A 13,262-nucleotide genomic window follows, 5' to 3' on the forward strand; every position below is an offset into this window, starting at 1 on the left:
TGATAATAAATGGCCAACACAAAGAGATAATAGGGATCCAGATTGGAAGGGAAAGTAGAAAACTATCTTTATTTGAAAATAATAAAACATTTATATTGAAAATCCTAATGATCCACTATATAACCGCTAAAACTATTAAACAAGCTCAGCAATGTCAAGAACACAAGGTCAATATACAAAATCAACAGGATTTCTACACACTATCAATGAAAAATCTAAATATAAAAATAAGAAACCAATTTCCACTTCAAAAAGCATCAAAAAAAAATAAAATACTTAGAAATAAATTTAATACAGTAAGTGTAGGATTTGTACTTGGAAAACATTATTGACAAATTTTGAAGATGATTTAAATAAATGGAAAGACATCCCATGTTCATGGAACAGTACACTTAATATTATATAATAACAAAATTCCCTGAACGGATCTACAAATTTAACACAATCCCTGACCAAAATCATAGCTGCCTTTTTTGAAGAAGCTGACAGAGTGATGATAAAATTCATACAGAAATGAAAGGACTTGGAATAGTTAAAGCAATCTGGAGAAATAACTAAATTTGATAATTTATATTTCCTACTATCAATACTTACTATAAAGCAGTAATAATCAAGACAGCAGGAGATGGACATAAAGAAAGCATTGATAAATGGAAGTGCATTCAGAGCCAAAAATAAACCCTTACATTTAGGGTGAAATGAACTGTAACATATCTGCCAAGAAAATTCAATGGAGAAAAAAAATCACCTTTCAAGGAATGGCACTGGAATGATTGGATATGCACATGCAAAACCATGAATTTAAAACCCTACTTCACACCATACTCAAACATGAACTCAAAATGAATCATATACCTAAATGTAATATCTACAACTATAAAACTCTTAGAAGAAAACATAGCAATAAATCTTCCTGACCTTGGATCAGGCAGTGGTTTCTCAGAAGACCAAAAGCATAACTAATAAAAAAAAAATAGATAAATTGTACTTCATTTTTAAATGTTCACACATCAAGAAAACCATTAAGCAATTAAAAAGAAAATTGACAAAGCAGGGCTATTTTTTTAGAACATACAAAGAACACTAATAACTCAATAATAAAAAGAAATAAAATTCAAAAATGGGTAAAAGATTTGAAGAGACAGCTCACCAAAGACAATGTTGGAAAGGCTAATAAAGACATGAGAAGATATGCAACATCAATAGGGAAATGTGAATCAAAAACACAGTAAGATCCACATCCACAGGGAATTGAAACCACTTTGCAATCTATTAGGATGGCTATAAATAAAAGCATAGAGAATAACAAGTGTTGGTGAAGACGTAGACAAGTTGAAATCTTTGTCTACTGCTGGTGGGACTGTAAAAGGGTGTAGTGACATTGGAAATGCTTGGTAGTTTTTCAAAATGTGAAACACAGAGTGAGCATACGACCTAGTAATTCCAAACCCACGTATCTATCCAAGAGAAATTGCAATATGTGACCACACAATGCTTTGGACACAAATGTTCATAGTAGCATTCTTCATAATATTCAATAAGTAGAAACGCCCCAAATGTCCATCACCCAGTGAGGGGGTAAACAAATGTGACATATATATAAAATATAACACTCAGCAATAAAAAAGAGAGTGAAATAGTGCTAAAACATAGGGTAATCTCAATTATACTAACTGAAAGAAGTCTGAAAACTTCTTAAAAGACAGCATAATATATAATACTATTAATGTGGAATGCCCCCCAAAGGCAAACCTATGGAAGTAGAAAGCAGATTGGCAGGTATAGGGACTGACTAAAAGTGAGGAGATTTTCTTTGTGAGATAAAGAAAATATTCTAAAATTGATTGCAGTGGCAATTATACAACTCTACAAATAGAATAAAGACCATTCAATCTTAACATTTGAAACAGGTGAATTTAAGGATAAAGTGTATCTTAATAAAGCTGTTCAAAAATATTTGGAGAAAAATTTTCACCAGAAAAGGAGATCTGCCTATCCATTGTTTGGTAATATGGGTGGTAATATGTTTAGTATTATTCTTCAGCTGTGAGTTTGAGACCATTTTCTGTGTGTTGTGGAATAAGGAAATTAAGGAGTTATGAAATAATTCTATCCTTTGTTGTGACCTTGACAAAAGGGTTTGCAGGGTGGAAAAAGATGACACAAATACATAAGAATTTAAATAAAAATCCTGTAGTCAAAACTTGGTTAGAATGAACAATTCACTTCCTGAAGCATGTCAAATATACTTGTAGATCAAGAGATAAATATATACAGATTTATTCTCATTTTATCCAATGAAGAGGCTTAGGTATAATGAACAATCCGACATCAGTGGGCATCCCTAGCATCCAGACTGCATTCTTGAAATAGCATTTCAGAACAAAAAAATAGAACTTCCGAAAGAGATGGTAGATTCCAGAACTCAAGCAGAAAGTGTCCAAATTGACCGAAACATCTCTGAAAATGTCTGAGTTGACTGAAACATGACTGAAATTGCAAGGACACACTCAAAGATTACAAAGACATATCGAACAAGAATCAAGAGATCAATTGTCAAGGTTTCAAAAGACCAAAGATGAGAGGTTTTAAACTTTAAAAGGGTAAGGTGTAGGGGCACCAGGGTGGCTCAGTGAGTTAAGCATCTGACCTCGGCTCAGGTCATGACCTCATGGTTCATGAGTTTTAGACCCTGTCGGGCGCTGTGCCAACAGCTCAGAGTCTGGAGCCAGCTTTAGATTCTGTGTCTCCCTCTCTCTCTGTCCCTCTCCTGTTTGCATGCTGCACTGTCTCTCTCTCTCTCTCTCTCAAAAAATAAACATCAAAATAAGGGTTCAATGTTCAAATGAAATAAATTAATAACGATGATATTTTTAAATGATCACTTATGGAGAAAGAAAATTCAGTATCTCAAAAACTGGTAATTAAGAGAAATAAGTATTTATCCTGGCTTATATGAATTTACCACTAGATAACCAATTAGTAGATTAGGGGACAAAATTATTACGAAACTATCCTTACTAATAAATAAGAAAATGATATATTTGCATCCCCAATTACTTAGTGGATCTAGACACTGAAGAATGGCTGTGAGATCACAAAAAGGCAGATCACCAGACACTAGGTGCCCCCCATTAAAAGAACAAAACTATGACCTCTGATTCGTTATAACCTCTATAACCTCTATCCGTTAAAATTCCATTAAAAGGATATAAGTTGAGTTGGAAACTGTGTCTGGATCCAGCTGTTCCTTTTCAACAATTCTTTTTTCCTATTCTTTGTTTTTTTTAAATGTTTGGGGGGTTTTTTTGTTTGTTTTTTTTTTTGTTTTTTGTTTTTTGTTTTTTTGAGAGAGACAGAGCACGAGCGAGTTAAGGGCAGAGAGAGAGAGGAAGGCACAGATTCTGAAGCAGGCTCCAGGCTCTGAGCTGCTAGCACAGAGCCTGACGCTGGACTCGAACTCACAAACCACAAGATCGTGACCTGAGCTGAAGTTGGACAGTTAACCGACTGAACCACCCAGGCACCCCTCCAGCTGTTCCTTTCCAGAACACAAAGAGCACAGAGAAATGCGTTCAACCACATCATTACTATGCCAGCAACTATACCCAGAGTAGCCCTACCTGTACAGATCCAGTACCTTTTGTTCTTCAACAGATAGATTTAAAAAAAGAGAAATGAATAGAGAAGGAAATGACACATTAAAAGAGATTTAAAAGATTTTAAAATGAGGAAGACTAAAGTCTACTGTGTACAGATGCACACCTGAGAGAGCTAGAAAACAACGCAAGGAAGTCACTACCCTAACACTCAGATGAATAGCTACTTCTAAGTGGAAGACGGAATTATGAATGACACAGGGCACACAGAGGGACAGCTGTGGCGGCTGGCAAAATGCTGTTCCTTCATTTATGCAGCGGTTAACAAGACTGTTCCTCTAACGTCATCTCATGGAGCTATTCATTTTGCATGTGTTGATTTCTGTTTCTGATTCTTCATTGTACACTAACAAGGGTAATGAAGTCCTTAGATAGGACAACTGAGCTCCCAAGACACTGGAGAAAACAGAGGCAAATAAAATATGGTCAATCCAGAAAAAAAAAAAAGTTAAACATCAAAGGATGTGTGCAACAGAAAGCATGAACATAATGAAAGATGAGACCAACGGCATCAGCACCATTAACCTCCCTACAATTATTCCAGCCTACCGCACATCTTACAAACTTCTGAAGTAAAGGTCCAATTTACTTTTTATTCTGGGTGAAGAATTATTTGTTTGCTTGTTTGTTAGTGTGTTTATTCTAACGGGTACATTATTCTAATGGGTTGTATTTGCGTCATCTAATTTTCTGTTTTTGTACTTGTTGCTTTGGTTTTTGAGACTCTGACATTTTATGGCCTGGGAGATAAATTCAAACCCATCAAATGTATTATACATCTGCTTTCTTTGGCTTTATTTTTATTGCTTTGTTTCTGAAATTATTTTTCCTTTTGAAGATTTATGATATTTATATTCTTGCAACTGTAATCTCTCCTATTATTTTGTTTTAGTTCTATAATTAAGTGGATTTAATGCTCACCATAATTCTTACAACAAAGAAGCCACACTCCTTAATTCATTATTTTGATTCATCACTTGTTTGAATTTTTATTAGTGAGTTATCTTTTTTTTCATAGCTCAGACCAATCTAAAGAAAACTCATCAACAGATGCAAAGGAAAAAAACTTTAACATATAGTCTCAGAAGAATAAATAATTAAAATTGATCTTGGGGCACCTGGGTGGCTCAGTTGGTTAAGCGTCAAATTTCAGCTCAGGTCATGATCTCACCACGGTTTATGAGTTTGAGCCTCACATCAGGCTCTGTGCCAACAGCTCAGAGCCTGGATGGAGCCTGCTTTGGATTCTGTGCCTCCCTCTCTCTCTGCTCCTTCCCTGATCATACTCTGTCTCTCTCTCTTAAAAATAAACATTAAAAAAAAATTAAAACTGATCTTAAATTCAATATTCAAGTGATCATGGAATAATATACAATTTTTTCAAAGAATTACCTCCAAAAAGTATTTGATCCCTACATATATTATCAGTGGTATATTCAATTTTTTAAGAAATAGAACATATGTTACAGAAACTGTTCTAGAGCACACAAAAAGTTATCTGTTTTCAAACAGTGTAGAATTTACACAAGTTATCAATAGAAAATAGCAAAACTACATATTAAATTTTCTTTTTTTTTTTTGTTTATTTTTATTTTTGAGACAGAGCATGAGCAGGGGCAGGGCACAGAATCCAAAGCAGGCTCCAGGCTCTGAGCTGTCAGCACAGAGTCCGAAGCAGGGCTTGAATTCACAAACTGCAAGATCACGACCTGAGCTGAAGTCAGAGGCTTAAATGACTGAGCCACCCAGATGCCCTGCAAAAGTACATATTAAATAGGTCCCAAAGATCTTGTTATACCAGAATTTGAGAAAGTTAGCAACCTCTGAATAAATGTTACCGTTTCTACCTGTTCAATACGTATTTCGTACCTATTCAATAGATAGCTTTTGTCTGGTTATTGTTTCTGTGCATTCTGAAATTTTGCTAAGATCACAATAAAAGTTAACACTAGAGACATTTGTTTAGACTTGCTATAAATTAGCTTTTCTCCTCTGTTTGAGGGCATATTTGATCTAAAGTCACTCCTACATTAGTTGGAGTCTGAAAAAAACTGATTTACCTTTAATGATGTATTTAATCTACATAAAATATCTTTAGATAACTTTTAGAAGGTTTTTCCTCATTGCTTTGGTTTTGATTTTGACAAATAGATAAGACATTTTTGAGCAGGTATTTTGGGATTTCTGTCCTTCATGGTATAACAAAACCTGAGTTTCATATAGCTCGGACTTCTCTAATCCTCAATAAGATTTAGTCTATAACCCTGAATTCTTTTAGAAATGAAATTAATATTTGATTTAAATGTCTCTGGGGCACCTGAGTGGCTCAGTTGGTTAAGTTGTGGACTGTTGATTTCGGCTCATGGTGTCTGAGTTAGAGCTCCACATCTGGCTCTGAGCTGATGATGTGAAGCCTTCTTGGGATTCTCTCTCCTGCTCTCCACCCCTTCCCCGACCTCAAAATAAATAAGTAAACATTAAAAAATATCTCAAGTAAGAGTAAATTCTCCATTAAATAGAAAATTATTATTATTTTGCTAGAGAATTAGGACAATTATGTAAAATTAAAATTTTACCTCTAAACATAAGACTATATTTTTCAAAACAAAGTGTTAAATATATATTTTAGAAAATATACAAATTCTATGCCATATGGTTATTAGAATTAAGTTCTATTCCTAGCTCTACTAACTAGTTGTGGGAAGTTATTGTTCGTGCCTAAATTCTGTCATTAGTATGATAATCTTATGATTTTACCCATTCTTTACTGATATAGCACACAGTATGCTTACAAAATGATGTGTCACTATATTTCTAAAGTAAATTATTTCTTCACCACACATAAATAAAAGTTGGTATCCTCCAAAAATTCTAACTACAAATTTCAGCAGTCAAAAATCACTTTGCCTGTGTTATCTAAACTTTGCCCAAAACCACTTGGATGCTTGCTTATCTTTAACATTTCTCTCCTCTAACTTATTTTCAACTTTTTTCTCTTCCGCCCTGTATTACTTACAATTCTCCAAAATTTGGGGTTCTCTGAGCACTAGTGTCTTTATTCTTCAAAAATTTTACCTTTCATAGCTTCAGTTGCCTTTATCGGCTTATTTGATGTCTTTGCTAATTCTCACCACATCAACTGCAGGACTAATTTTATATTTTATCATGATCACCTTTTCTTCTTAGAATGCTTTATTTTCCAGATAAAATCCCAATTCCTTATCTTCTCCCCACCAGCTTTCTCACAAATGAAGACACAGGCCTATGAAGGTTCTATCTTGATTACTGAGCATGAATTTTTCAGACTATGTATTAATTAGGAACTGCATACAGTTCCTTTCTCTGTTCTTTCATTAAGAGTCCTGAGGCCTACAGCTGTTCTCTGGTTTTTTTGTTTTGTTTTGTTTTTTAATTTTTTTAATGTTTATTTTTATTTTTGAGAAAGAGAGACAGAACATGAGTGGGTGAGGTTTAGAGAGAGAAGGAGACAGAATGTGAAGCAGGCTCCAGGCTCTGAGCTGTCAGCATAGAGCCTGATGGGGGGCCCGAACTCACAAACCTTGGGATCATGACCTGAACTGAAATCAGAGGCTTAATCAACTGAGCCACCCAGGCACCCCTATTTGTTTTTAATTAATGGCTTACTTTCTTATGTTAAATCCATCCAGCCCTCCTAGGGCAGTTCTACAAAGCCATTAAGGAATCAAGCTTCTATTATCTTTCTTGACTCCACCATCATCTTTAGGTCTTAAGGTCTTAGGATGGCTCTGAATTTCTACTCATCATGTTCATTTTCCTGCAAAGCAAGGGAAATAACAAAGTTCTCCCATCCAAGAAAGAGCCCTTTAAAGAGTTATTCTGGAAACCGCACCCAATGGCTTTGATTTATAGCTCATTAGTCACTTTTCAAAGCAACTGAGGTGAGGAAATATCATCTTCCAGCTGGACCACTGCTCCAAATGAAATGAGCAATGTCTTGCATTTAAGAGGGCAGATACCATATGTTTTCACTCTTATGTGGATCCCAAGAAACTCAACAGGAACCCATGGGGGAGGGGGAGGGAAAAAAAAAAGAGAGAGAGAGGTTAGAGTGGGAGAGAGCCAAAGCACAAGAAAGAGACTCTTAAAAACTGAGAACAAACTGAGGGTTGATGGGGGGGGTGGGAGGGAGGGGAGGGTGGGTGGGTACTGAAGAGGGCATCTTTTGGGATGAGCACTGGGTGTTGTATGGAAACCAATTTGACAACAAATTTCATATATTTAAAAAATAATAAATACATAAATACATAAATACATAAATAAATAAGGCAGTTTATGCCTAGATGGGCAGCTATATTTCTCAACTTTCGGATTAGATTTGTCTAAATCTGATGACCACAGATGCAATAGCCAAACTACTTTCTATTAACCTGGATGGTTGCGTTTTTCTTAAAATTAAAAAAAAAAAAACTATTTGTGCTTATAAACATTTCTTTAATATTTGTCATCTGTTACTTGGCTGTTTGTTATGTACTCTCTTTGTTATAAAGATAGTATAATATAAGGAGTTTCAGCAAATTGGGTGTGGAGGTTTCCAGACTCCTTACTACTCCCCACAATTACTATCATGTGAATACACACTCCCATTCTTTACTATGTGGATTATTTATCATATGGGTGAATCTTACTCATGAGTCTTAATGGTACTAGGGAGAATTAAAAAAAAAAAAAGGAAGAAGAAATATTTTAGAGAGGCTAAAATAAAAATTGGTCTTGGAAAATGTTATTTTAGAGACACCTATGTGTGGCTCAGTAGATTAAGCAGCTGACTCTTGCTTTCAGTTCAGGTCATGATTCCAGGGTTGTGAGATCAATGCCCAGGACAGGCTCTGTGCTGAGTGTCAAGCCTGCTTGGGATTTTCTCTCGCCTGTCTCTCTTCCCCATCCTGGCTCAGGATCGATTGATCTCTCTCTCTCTCTCTCAATCAAACATAAATATTTAAAAAAAGATTATTTCCCTCTGACCCTCCCCTACTCATGTAAGCTGTCTTGCTCATAAAAAGAGAAAATTCTACTTTAAATATATCATCAGTTTAAGTCTTCAATTTATTAAGAAATTTATTTTATGCATCTAGAATGTCCAGAGAAATTTGCAGTTTGTTTTTCAAAACAAGAAGCCTTGGGGTACCTGGGTGGCTCAGTCGGTTAAGGGTCCGACTTCGGCTCAGGTCATGATCTCACAGTCCTTGAGTTCCAGCCATGTGTCAGGCTCTGTGCTGACAGCTCAGTAGCCTGCTTCAGATTCTGTGTCTCCCTCTTTCTGCCCCTGCCCTGTTCGCACTCTGTCTCTGTCTCTCAAAAAGTGAATAAACGTTAAAAAAAAAAAAAAAAGTCTATTTGTTTCAAAAAATTGAGTCTTAGAAAAGGACACTCAAATCTAAAACAAACAAACAAAAAGAAATCTACCTCAAACAGGATTAAAATTTCATAGTAAATATTTTTAACTTGCTTGGGATTTTACCTTGAAAATAAAAGTATTAATTAATATTTTATTAATATCAAACAAAATTTCATTTCTAACTGCAAATACGGAAAACAAAGAATATTTCAGATCTATTGTTCTTCTTTATATACATTTTTTCCAGTAAGATTGAGTGTTCCATGAAAAGTAGGTTTCACATTTTTTTTTTTTTTACTTTCACAGCATAGATATAACAAAGAAGTCTTTTGCAACAAGTATGTGAAAATGTTTTCCATTTTCTCAAGGGCTTCATAAATATATGTTTAACATTTTTTAAGTTACAGAAAAAAATTCAGAGATTTTAAGCAAGAGGCATGAACCACATCCCAGACTTAATATTAAATTTTTTAATTTATTTCCTTCAGAATGTGTTTTATAATGAATAAAACATGATAAAATCAAAATCTTTCTTGGTTTGTATACATTTAATATGTACAGATCCATGAAATATATATCATGTGTTATTTTTACATCTTTGTATAAATGTTTTATTTTGTCTATATATTTCTATATCTTACTTTTAAACTTAACATTATTTTTGAGATCTATCCTTATTAATATGTAAATTTAGTTTATTTCAGTATAACATTCCATTCATTTCATGAATATTCCACCATTATTTATTTGCTGATGTAGAAATCAACATCATTTACAAAAGTTTCTATGAGGTACACTTTCTGACCTAGAATTGCTAACATATTTATTGCCCTAAAATCTTGACATCTTTGAATTTGGCAAACCTCTCTGAGATAGCTATACCAGTTTATAACTCTGCCATGAGACTGAGGTAATTCCTGTCTTCCCAAAGGGTCACCAAGTCTCCAAGGCTTGGTATTTATTTTATCACCCTTTTAACTGTTGCAACTCTTGTGAGTTTTGAAACAGTATCTCCTTATTGTAATCTGCATAAACATTACTGTTAACTTTTATAGAATTTATGTGTACTATTAAATTACCATTTGTTATACTTTTTGTCTTGCTAATTTGTAAAAACCATTATTAATTAAAGCCATAATTAAATTATTAATGCAATATAAATTAAAGCCAAAATTCAATTATTAATTTAGAGTACAATTATTTGCTTATGATATTATTACTAATAATTTGTTACAAATTAACAGTCTTTCAAGGTCATTATTTTTCAGTCTCCTTTTTATATTTTTAATATACACATATTTTAAGAAGGATACATGTTAATTATGAAACATAAAAATAAAATAACCACCTGTGAATTCACCACCAGAACATTATCAATGGCTGCTTCCAGGACACATATCCTGTCCTCTTCTCCAAAGCAAAGGTCCCCTTTCTGTGTTTAATATTTCCTTAAGATTTAAGTGTTAATCATATCTGTAGGTATGCATAAATTTTACTTTTGTTGTACTTGCTTCTCTTCCATTTTTTTTCATATATTTTTCTAGGTGTGCTGTTTTCACTGAACATCACATTTCTAAGATGTATCCACATGTTGGGCAATTTGTTTCTATTGCCTGTTGTTTCTGATGGTTCTTAAAAGTAATGTATCCAGTTTCCATAGGCGCCTGATTAACTCGGGCTACTTACTGTACATGGTATTTGGAAACAACTTTTGCAGAAATAATTTAACAGCCAGGACTACAGGAGTATCTTCTGGATTGTACTTCTTTCTGTCCTGCACTTAGAGGTACTACTAATTCAGAACCACATCATTTCATTATTAGATGTAAGTTTCTGAACAGCCAGGAGATAAAAAAAACAAACTTCAAGCTCTTCCAATGTATAGTAAACAGTTTATTATCATTTGAAAAGCATAGACATTTGGGGTTCCAGCTCAAAGTGAATGTTGTTCAGATAATAATAAAGCAAGTAAAACACCTGGGTGTACAATTTAAAGAGGCACTCACTCATAGGGGGACAAGTGCAGATAGCACCCTAGGAAGACTACAGGTTTCAGAAATACCAACCATAAAAGGTACTAAAATGTAATCTATAAATATGAAAATTTATTATTCTTAACTATAAAATCAATTTTCCTAACATTATTTATCAAGGAGTCTACAAGTTTAATAATTTTTAATGTTTTACTGTCGTATATCCACTCCTGAGGAAATAGGTCAAACCAGTTTCAATCTCCTTATTTTTTTTCATTGATTTGTTTTTATTTCCCTTGATTTCTGGGAGAACATCTTATTTTTGAATATATCACAATCTTTTCTCCAAGATGCTGGAGAAGTGCCTCTTTAATGTCACCAAATTTCTGAAAGAATAAAGATGGCATAGTACTTAACTCCATGTCACATTATCTGTAAACTGATCATCCATCACAATTTTCTAACTTTTTTAAGTTTATTTATTTACTTTCAGAGGAGAAGAAGCAGACAGAGAGGGAAACAGAGAATCCCAAGCAGGATCCCTGTGGTTAGCGCAGAGCCCAACATGGATCTTGATCTCATGTACCATTAGATCATGACCTGAGCCAAAATAAAGAGTGAGATGCTTCACTGAGACACCCAGGAACCCCTCACTGTTTTCTATGGTATATATATATATATACCATGGTGTGTGTGTGTGTGTGTGTGTGTGTGTGTGTGTGTGTATGGTATATAGGTGGTGTATATGTTGTGTATATATATATATATACACACACACACACACACACACACACACACACCAGGATATATATATATATATATATATATATTTCTTTCTTTCTTTTTAAAGTTAGTTTCAGATATACAACATAGTGATTCAACTTCTCTATATGTGATGCTATGCTCACTGCAAGTATAACTACCATGTGTCACCATACAACGTTATCATAATACCATTGACTATATTCCTTATGCTGTGTCTTTTATCCCTGTGACATTAATTACATAACTGGAAGCCTGTACCTCCCACTCCCCTTCATTCATTTTGCCCACCCCCCACACTTCTGGCAACCATTAGATTGTTCTCTGTATTTCTACATCTGTTTCTACTTTTTGTGTATTTTTTTGTTTGCTTTTTTCTTAGATTCCCCATGTGAGTGAAACCATATGGTATCTATCTTTTTTAGTCTGATTTATTTCACTTACCATAATACTCTCTAGGCGCATACATGCTATTGCAAATGGCCAGACATCATCCTTTTTATGGCTGCATAATATCCCATTGTATGTGTATGTGTGTGTGTGTGTATAACAACACATTGTCTTCATCCATCTATCAATGGACACTTAGTTTTCTTCTGTATCATGGCTATTATAAATAATGCTACAAGAAACATTGGCATGCGTATACAAATACTAGCAATGGAATTCCCGGATTATACAGTATTTCTATTTTCACTTTTTTGAGGAATCTCCATACCGTTTTCCATGGGGATGTGCCAACTCTCATGCCCACCAACAGTGCACAGATGTTTCTTTTTCTCCACATCTTAGCCAACACTTGTTATTTCTGTCTTTTTGATTTTAGCCATTCTGACAGGTGTCAAGTGAGATCTCCTTGGTGATTTTGATTTGCTTTCCCTGATGATGAGTGATGTTGAACATCTTTTCATGTATCCATTGGCCACCTGTATGTCTTCCTCGGAAGGATATCAACCTTTTCAAATAAGTGGTCTTTGGCGTCATAGATTTTCTTGTTGCTTTCTGTTTTCATCAATTCCTGTTTTTATCATTATTCTTTTTCTCCTTCACCTTTTCTGAGTTTGATAGGTTCTTCTTTCTCTACACCCCCCCCCCTCAGGTACAAGCTTATATTACTTGTTTGACTTTTTTTTTTAAAGAAAAGTCTAACTTATCCAATTATTTACTTATATTCTGTACCTTTATTACTATTTACTAGTCTTACTCTACCAAATATTCCCCTTCAAGTAGTTTGAATATGATTGAGTGTTTGAACATCATTTTTATTGGTTTGATATCTTATTTGTTACAAAATGTAAAATTAACTTTGCAAGGGGTTTATATTTAATTTTAAATATTTAGAAGTTATATTGACCGCATGGGCAATTAGAGATGTTAGTGGTAAATGCCAAGGAATATTATTGTCCCTTTTAAAATTTATATGGCAGGTTTGTTTTTAAAAAATTTTTTTTTAGTATTTATTTATTTTTGAGAGAGACAGAGTGCAGCAGG

General features: G+C 34.1%; 1 long non-coding RNA gene across 3 annotated transcripts in view; it reads right to left on the minus strand.

Annotated features, from left to right (window-relative positions):
• The window catches only part of LOC123385484, a 198,179-nt gene that overhangs the window by 11,706 nt on the left and 173,211 nt on the right, over positions 1-13,262 (minus strand). The gene's annotated exons all lie outside the window — the stretch shown is intronic.

Source organism: Felis catus, chromosome A1 (genome assembly GCF_018350175.1).
Source record: "Felis catus isolate Fca126 chromosome A1, F.catus_Fca126_mat1.0, whole genome shotgun sequence".
Taxonomy (NCBI): domain Eukaryota; kingdom Metazoa; phylum Chordata; class Mammalia; order Carnivora; family Felidae; genus Felis; species Felis catus.